The 9,038-nt window shown below is 49.9% G+C and overlaps 1 protein-coding gene across 1 annotated transcript in view; it reads right to left on the bottom strand.

Annotated features, from left to right (window-relative positions):
• Positions 1–9,038, bottom strand: part of LOC119174888 (transmembrane protein 39A-A) — a 65,189-nt gene that overhangs the window by 35,236 nt on the left and 20,915 nt on the right. The gene's annotated exons all lie outside the window — the stretch shown is intronic.

Genomic DNA, 9,038 nt, shown 5'->3' with positions numbered 1-9,038 from the left:
TGTGTGTGTTCCTAACACTGTTAATTCAGTTGTTAAAGATGCAAAACGCAAAGTTTAACAGGCCAACATGGCGGCGCTCATACCCCTCTTTAAAACCCTCAAGTGAGATTGGAAAGGAAAAAAAAAAAAGAAGCGAAGGAGGCACCACGATAGGCTGCACAATTGGAACGTCAGCGTGTTTTCCCGTCAACGCGAGTAGAGTAGAACAAGAAAGTAAGTGAGGGTCAACAGGATGAGGGTGAAAAGTAGGAGGAGAATAAAGCGTAGCATGGCCATGTATGGCGTCATACAGGCAAAATTATGTACAATAGCCCATTAAGACGAAAAAGTTGACTGCGGGCGTATGTGCCACTGAAAGAGGGAAAACCCCCCACTATCAGCGTGCTCGCCTCTCTCTCTTGTTTCTTGCGCCTTTCAGAATATTTATCCTTACATCTTGCAAACAATTTGCTCCCCAGCGGCATATGAAAGTCTACTCATCAAATGTGCATCTGGCTGCTCCGTTTAAATTTAGCGGGTTCAGACGCGCGTGAACACCAGCGCCATCTGTAGATAGTCGCGGCGCTAGTCTTATTTCCTTCCTAGCGGGGTCTCCAAGACTAACGACTGGAATGCATCATCGGGTCGTTAGTCTTGAAGGCTACGCGCCAATAGCTGGGTCACGCAAAGCACCTGTAGATATGTTATTGCAACAGTGCTTTCGATTCTGATGTGGCACTGAATCGTGCCTTTGAGTTACGTATCAAGACGCACTTGCTTAGTGACATTTTTTTCCAAGTGGTATGTGAAATTATACTTGCTGAAGTGCGAATAGTTACGAAACATTCTGAATGGCATCACATCCTTTGCGTGCGTTCATTATGAACACGTGTAAGGGTGTTTTCATAAGCAGAAACAAAAAAAAAAGAAAGAAACAACTGCTTTGAGAGTTTACCGGACTTTCGTATAGTGACTTATAAACGTATACGTTCAGCGTACGAGTAACGTACGAATTACCCGGAATTCTATGATCCGTTATGCTGCACCGCTCGGCAACCAGAAATTGTGTGGAGAGCTGTGGTGACCATTTTTTATATGCCGATCTTTTACAACTGTACTAAGGTGCGTGGTATCGCTGCCCGAAACCTGAGCATAAAATAAATGCGATGGAGCAGCATCATTGAGCGAACGTATCACTTGATATGCAGTGTCATTATTATTATTATTATTATTATTATTATTATTATTATTATTATTATTATTATTATTATTATTATTATTATTATTATTATTTCATTAGTATTATTGTTGTTGTATTTTGTTGCAAATGTCTTTTTGCACCTATTGCATTGTCTCGGTTTATCAATAATCGTTTGTTTAGTTATATTTGCCTGTATTTTTTAAGGCGTCGCAGGCGTGTTGCAGCATCAGACCTTACGCTTGTTCCTGGGTGCGTTAAATAAGTTCACCATTATTTATAGTTGTTGAAACTACTAAACGACCAATACAAAAAGAATCGGTTTATTGGGACTGCTGCTGCGGATTCTATACGTCCTTTTTTTTTTTTTGCAGTTAGTACTGCGTCAACTTTGGTAAATTAACGACATGTCATGCATTGATTTTCCTTTGTGTCAACAACTTTAATAGCCTACTTTTTTTATGGTTTTTTTAACTGTCATTACCCGAAGGACGAACTATCGACAGCGATGGTAAAACATCATACCTTTGCAAGTGACATGTTCACACAGCGCAAATTAAACAAAGACAAATGAGAGGACACTACACAGCCCTCGTTGCGTCATGCAAACATGTCGATGCTGAATAATCAAGTTAGCACGAGCTACAGTTCTATCAATAGGGAATAGAACTGGTCAGATGGCGTTCAAAATGCACGCTCAATTTTCATGAATTAAATAGCGTTGCGACGTAACAAAGTGAACGGAAGCTTGTGAGAAAACGCTATAATAAAGAAAAATCACCCTCTTCATCAACTCGCTACGATCGCTAAGAATCATTCATTAGTGGAAGAGGGGAGTTTTGCGATGCTGGGGAGAGACGGATCGCAACCGGTGGATTCTGCAAAAAAAAAAAAAAAAAGGTGACCCGAAGGAGAGAAAGAAAGGGGCATGAACTCCTCGGAGCACCAGCACACTCTTTCCCCACCGGGGTATGGCACGGCGGGGTGGAAGAGCAGCGGCGGGTGCGCCTGTGACCCCGGCCGCGCTCCCGGGGCCGGCAGGGGTCTTTGACCTCGGCGAGGGCGTCTGGCCGCCCCGGCGAAGGCTGCGTCCCGACCGGGGTCATCGACCCCCGGCCCGGGAGCCGTCGACCCCGACCGAGCCCCGGGTCGACCTGGTTCCGCTTCCGTCCTCCCCGTCGACGACCACTTTTATCCCCGACGACCCGACCGAGCCGTGGAGAGGAGGCGCGGAGAGGATGTTGCAGCGGCAGGGCAGGTGTGTCGACCTCCTCGCCCTTTCGTCAACCGCCGTCCTCGTTGGCCCCCGGGTCGCCGCCGAGGAGGGAGGGGCGGTGACCGGACCAGACAACGCCGCCAAAACAACACTACGAGGGCGTCCTGCCCCGCGAACTGTGATGCAATGACCGGGCGCCGATATCCCTTTTACTGCTTCTTTCTCCCTCCATCTTTGCCCCGCGCCTACCGGACAGAGTGCGTTGCACCTCGCAGTTTCTCGCGTGCCCCTAGAGTGACGACAGCAGCTCACACGACCCGACCCTACCTCCGGACACTCTTGGTCGATGCCCGTTCCGCATCCAGCCTCCCCCACGAGTGTCGAAATGGGACCGAGCTGATAGCGGTATCAGCAGCGAGTGTTTCAAAGCCGGGCGAATGGCCTTTCATGGTTTCAACAGTTATTGTTGCTTTGTCTTTTTTTTTTTCTTTTGAACTTGGGCTGTAAACTTTCCCATCCCCGGCCAAACTGCTTTTATCAGAAAAATTTGTTAGCGATGGCAGGCAACATGACCATGGGTAAATTATACCACCCGTCAATTTCTTATGATAGATACACACTGCGGGTGTTGACGTAGTCGAGGGCTTTAATTTTTGTTTTTACCACCTTGATTTCATTAACGGGCAACCAGAGCACAGTTCACGATCATTTTTTTTTTTTTTAGTATCCAGACCCAATTGAAATAGGCCACCGCGAATGGGGATAAAACACGGTACCTGTTGCTCTGACGCACATCGACAGTGTAATTTTTCATAAGATCAAAGGAGCAGGATTGCAGTTTATTTCTTCCTCTTGTTTGCTTGTTTGTTTGTTTTAGTATGGGTAGATGCTACACCAAAAAAGCTAAAATTTCACATTTCAAATGTATGTTGACAAAAATAAAATAAAGAAGCTTTTTGTATTTCTTCCTTTAGAAAGAGAGAGAGAGATGGTAGTGTTATTCAAAGTGAAAGAATAAAAGCGGTCATAGCAAGAGAAGTCGCATCTGTCACCCACATTTTCGCGTTCATCTGATAGGCGACATAATAAGAATTTTTGTCCCTCTCAATTAAGGCGATTTTAACAGTGCGCACAATGAATGAATGAGACATTGGTTGCGCAAATTGTAACGCCTACTACGGTTACTGCTAGAGAGGATCGGGCGGCTCGGATTGAGCTACAGCCCGCGTCCGCTCCACGTGGCTGCATTGACCCTCGAGAGCTAAAAGCGAGAGAGTCTCTCATTCAGACGATGCTTTCCACTGGCTCTTGATGCCCTGCACTTGTCATTTTTTAGGATTTGTAGAATAGGAAAAGGTACTACGACCACTCCGCGTACCCTACCTTCTCCGCCAAGCGAGCGCACACTGTTCTTACACGCTCCGCACCTAGGCCCGCAGTTGAATGAACATCGCAACGGCAGCAGAGCCCCTGTACCTCCGGCTTCTCCGGCGGGCAGGTATGACTGGCTCTCCCGTGGAGGCAGGATGAGAGGAGGAGCGCGAGGAGAAAGCGAAAGTGCTCTCCGGGAAGAAGTAGAAGAAGAGGGGGCGAAACCCCGCATCCGGACGCTCCCGCTTCCTGGAAGGAGCGCGAGGCAGCTCGCATCCGGGAAAGAGAGCGAGGACGGCAGCCTCCTCTCCCGTCCTTCCTCACCGCACCTCTCTCTTTTCCAGGGTGCCGAGAAAGAAGGCGGCAAGAAAGGTCGGCCGCCAATCGGCGGGTCGTTCCCGCACCGCACACTCGGCGGATGGGGGGAGGTCTGACCCTGCGCAGCATCCAACCCGGCTCGGGGGATGCTACGAAGGAGACCCCGTCTACCCCCTCTGCTTATTTCCCGGGGAATTGGACTCGCCCGCGGCAGGAGTTTGGTTTGCGTCCCTTCCCACCCTCGTTGTCAAGTATCGAGAGTGAAATAAAAAGGGAAAAAGAAAAATCGCAATATAAACGGGGCCAACCTCCCTGTATCGGAGAAGGGCACCGTCGGTGCGATGTGCTTTCTTCCGGCGAAGATGAGGAGGTTGTTGAGGAGGTTTGTCTCGTCGAGATAGGCAGCCTTTGTTCCTTCTTTTCGTACAGTACGCACTCGACTTCTGGAGGCGATGCTCTGACGACCTTGTGGCCGTTGCTGGCTCTTTCTTAGCGCAGGTGCCCATCACAATGTGCGTAGTAAGGATGTGCGCTCTTAATAAAAGAAGGATGATGGTTGAAGGACTGTTCGAAGGCATATGGCTCTGAGCTGGGAACATCTTTTTTGTATGTCGTCATGGTGACGATGAGATCTTTCTTTTTATTGTTGTTGTACTAGCGTATGTTCACTGTATCAGCTTTCACAAGAGAATTTTGTGGACTAAACTGTTCCGCAAATGATTAAGCAGATTATACAAATGAACGGATGAAGCGGGCCGCCTCACACCTTACAATCGACGACAAGATTGGTGAGTAAATGGTGACGACGGAGTATCGAGGGTTCCATTACGAGCTGTGTGCCGAAATAAAAATCGCTCATAAGAAGCGGTGTCGCAGAGAGAGATCCAAGCTATGTGTGGCCGCACATACAGAATCAGTGCTACTTGACGGCGGAAATTGCCATTATTTTGTTTTTGCCTCATTTTCCTGCACCTTCTAGAAATAATAGTCAGATCATAGTGATCGTGAAAAAAGAAAGAAAGTAAAAGAGGGTGCATGAAGAGGCTATCACTCATATGTTTTTTTTTTACTATATTATATTCTTATAGCTCGCTCTCTCACATCATTCCGATAGCACCTCCGCCACTTTCACCGAGCCGTCGCAACCTCCCCTTCCAGTGCAGTACTGCAACACCCGTGGTGTACAGCAGGGGCTTCGCTCTGGGCGATCTCATTCGAGCGTGCAGGGGGGGGGGTCACCGGTTTCGGGGAGGTTGACGCGCGCGCGTTCGAAGGTGGGGGGAGGGGTGCGGGAGGACTGCGAGTCGGGGTTTTCGGGCCACCGGCGGTTCGGGCCGACCGGGAAGCCTTTCCGTTCGTCACTGGGCCAGCGGGCGCTGGAAAGCGGTCAAACGGTACCACGGCGCGGCCCGCTCATGCCAAGTAGCGCGGTCAAGTCCCCAAAAAGAATACGACCGCGATACGACGCCCCGAAATGGAAACACGGCCACCGCTCTAATTTTTGTTCTTTCTTACTCCCGTTTACACGACCTCTCTTTCAACTGTAGTGACGCGCAGCTGCTGCTGCGCGCGCGTCTTTTGTTCGCGGTTCACCGCTGACGCCCGGCGGCCTCCTTTCCTATATAGCCCTGCCCTCCCGCGGTTCGCCGGTCACCCAGAAACAAACGAGGACTGTCGCTTTTATTTTCAAAACTGGGGCGGATGTAGGATGCGCGACGGGGAGGTGGGCACCTATGCGTAGACCACGCCGAAGGGACGGGAAGGTGCACGATACACACAGGGATAACCAAGCGATGTATGTCTGCGCTGGCTCACGCCAAACGCAATTCCGAAACTATGCGTCTTCGGTATTCTTCGTTGGTTAACTGCTTTCGCGCCCTCTTCGCACAGGAACAATGAGAACATATAGATAAATGCGTAAGATGTAGAACGTGTAAGTAAAAAATAGGCGTGTACCAGGGAGGGAAGTGTGGAGGCCTCAGCGCTGTCCCATGCAATAGGTTCCATTCTCGATCGTACTTCGCTTCTCTCTGGTGGCGGTTACAGGCAGCGCAGTGTAACATCTGTCGTTTGGAATGTCACATCGTAGGCTACAGCCTGGCGGGTCTGTGAGCGGAGAAGGCGTTCCGAGCACTATTCCAGCGTTTAGCATAGTCTCGAAAGTACGCAGCTAAACGATACAATGTGTTTACACACACACGGACGCAGACCGCTGTTGTCGTCGACATCGTTTACTCACAACGCTCGACAGGATTGGATTGGATTGGATAAACTTTTATTTGGTCGACAGGAGCTAAACATCGTTTACTCACAACGCCTTTCCGCGCAAGGGAGCGCGCGTGCTGGAATGCCACCCCGTGCGGGCCGGGTTCAAGCGAGAGTGTCCTCGTTGGAGAGAGCTGCTGACGTCACGGTGGAGCCCCGCGGGATCAAGAACCTCGGCCACAGGGGTCGCTGCACTCATCGCGAACGAAAGCGAAAGCGCCCTCCCCGCCCTCTGCCGGCAGCCTCGTTCTCGCCGAGTTCAATGTCGAACCGCCGCTTGCTGGAATGTGGGACGCTTCCTGAACTGACCGCACGGGAGAGGAGGAAAGAGTTGAGAAAGCGGGCGCTGCCTTCCGGCAGCTGCCGTCGCGGCGCGGCTTGGAAATTGGGGTGAAAGCACTTCGTCGCTCCGGGTCCATGCTCCGGTCACGTGGTCTTGGGACGGTACAGTTCGTTGAACCTGACGGAGGTGTTGCCGCGCATTAGTGCAATCCTCTGCCGGGCCATAACTTAGAAGTGTGGCAGCTTGGGCTAGTTGGTATGTCATTACGATAGTTATAGCGCGAGAACAAAACGACGACACACAGACAAGAAGGACTTTCGCGTCTTTCGTGTCCTTCTTGTCTCTCTGTCGTCGTTTTGTTCTCGCGCTATAACTATCGTCGTTACTTATAACGTTCTTAGGTCCGAACAGGTGGGCAGTTTCAATCGTGGTAAATACAGGTGACGTGAAAATTGCACACCACACCTATTCGCACCACTTGCACGGCGCGCTTATGCAGATATGTTTCCGTATTTCTTACTAAAAAATGGATCAGCGTTCCGTCGACAAATTTATCGCAGGCGAGACAAAATCCGCGCATACTTCGCGTGCATTTGCAGGCGATCATTCAAAGATCTCTCTTTTTCTACCTCACTGTCTCGCTCTTTTTCTCGTGTCAATAGTTCTTTATTTATTTTGAGAACCAAAAATCACTGAAAAAGGGCAGACACATTCACAAACATATGTACGCGGTTCTTGAATAAACCCCTCCTCTCATCGAAAAAGATTTCTTGCTGCGTACTAACGCTGTTAAGCAGCAGCGATAGCATACCCGGAAATGTTAATCGAGAACACGGACGTGTAGGTGTCTTACCGAATAGAGAAACGTCGCCTAATATTCAAACAAACAAAGGTACGAAATGAGCATGCTTTCACATGGCTCTCGACAAATTCATGACGGGTTCTGCCGGGTATCGTGTTCCCTTCGATGTTTTCTGGACCACTTCGGCTCACTCATCAGAAAAACAAACGCAATCAAATCATTGACAAATAAATTGACTGACATAAGCAATTCGATATCACCACTTGCTGCTTGCTGTCCAGGGGCATCCTTTACCATAGCAGAGACTGAGCTTATACGCACTACGAGAATCCGTGGGGACATGTCGCTCAAGCTTATAGCGACAAAAGCATACTTCGCGGCTTCGGCGCCTTCCATCCAAGGACCGAACTTCCGAATGGGGGGCCCACTCCCCCGAAATGCCGTTAAAAGTGCTTCGGCGGTTTCCACCCGACCGACGTGTCTGAGGAGGACGTCTTCGAGGCCAAACCGACCGAAAGGTCAAGGCGGTTCTGAGACGGGTCGAGTACGCTACCGACGTCCAAGGGGTCCCGATGTGGGGCGTCCCTTCGAGGGGTCCGGTCCGCCCAAGGTCACCGGGGCAAGTGGGACTCGCGGGGTGACCCCGGCCGCCGATGTCAAGGAGACCCGGCGACGTCTCGAGGTCATCGCGTGCTCCCTTTCGCACCTCCCGGGTCGCTGCTCGGGGTCGAGGTCACCAAGGCAGCGTGTCGCCGTGCGAACCTTTCTCGGACAGCCTTGAGCACGTACAGGTGCCATCATGGGCATGCGAAGGGTTCCCCTTCAGTGGGGGCGAACCCTCCCTCTCCTATGAAGCCAATGTAAAGGTCGCGCTCCCCCTCCTCTACCCCACCTATACCCCAGGTTTGTGGGTTCCCCGAACAGGTCCCGGGTGTGAAGTCTGAAGAGCCGGTTTTGTAAAAGCGTGAGAAAGTGGAGAATTCTGACGCTGTCATTGGCTTCGAAATATATCTCCTTTGTGCATCTTTTTTTTAAGCGCCACAGCTCAAGCATCTCAGTGGACAAGTTGTCACTTTATCTTGCCCTCTTTAGCAATCATTCATCTATGTAGGTGCTTTTTCTATCACTCTTTTTTTTTCATTTATGATTACACATTTGCACAGGGGTTCATCAAGAATTTCCTTTCTTTTTTGGAGGGGGGTATCAGAACATGGGGTGGTGGGGGTGGAAAGAAGCTATTGGGGTCTTTCTGGGGTGTGTAAAATCCGAGGGAGCGGAGACGGGCTACAAATATATGCATGTGTGGAGTACATGTGTAGTATATGTATAAAGCCGTAGCTAGCCATGCCTTAGATATAATACTTATCCAACATTTCCTGTCGCACACGAAGTTTGTTCCTGGTTTACAAATTTCGAGGGCACCCAGCATCCCTTGTGTTGTTTGTCGTGTTCATTGACACACCACTACACCTGCTCTTAGACCATGTTATCGGTAGAAATTCAACGGTTGAAACAGAAAGGGGTGTGCGACTAGGAATGGATACGTTTAGGGCGGCTACGCACACAGATAAATTTCTCAGTAACCAAGAGCCTGAATATTTTATGT

Source organism: Rhipicephalus microplus, chromosome 5, assembly GCF_043290135.1.
Source record: "Rhipicephalus microplus isolate Deutch F79 chromosome 5, USDA_Rmic, whole genome shotgun sequence".
Lineage (NCBI taxonomy): Eukaryota > Metazoa > Arthropoda > Arachnida > Ixodida > Ixodidae > Rhipicephalus > Rhipicephalus microplus.
The sequence above is the reverse complement of the archived record's forward strand: the minus strand, read 5'-3'. Positions and strand labels throughout refer to the sequence as shown.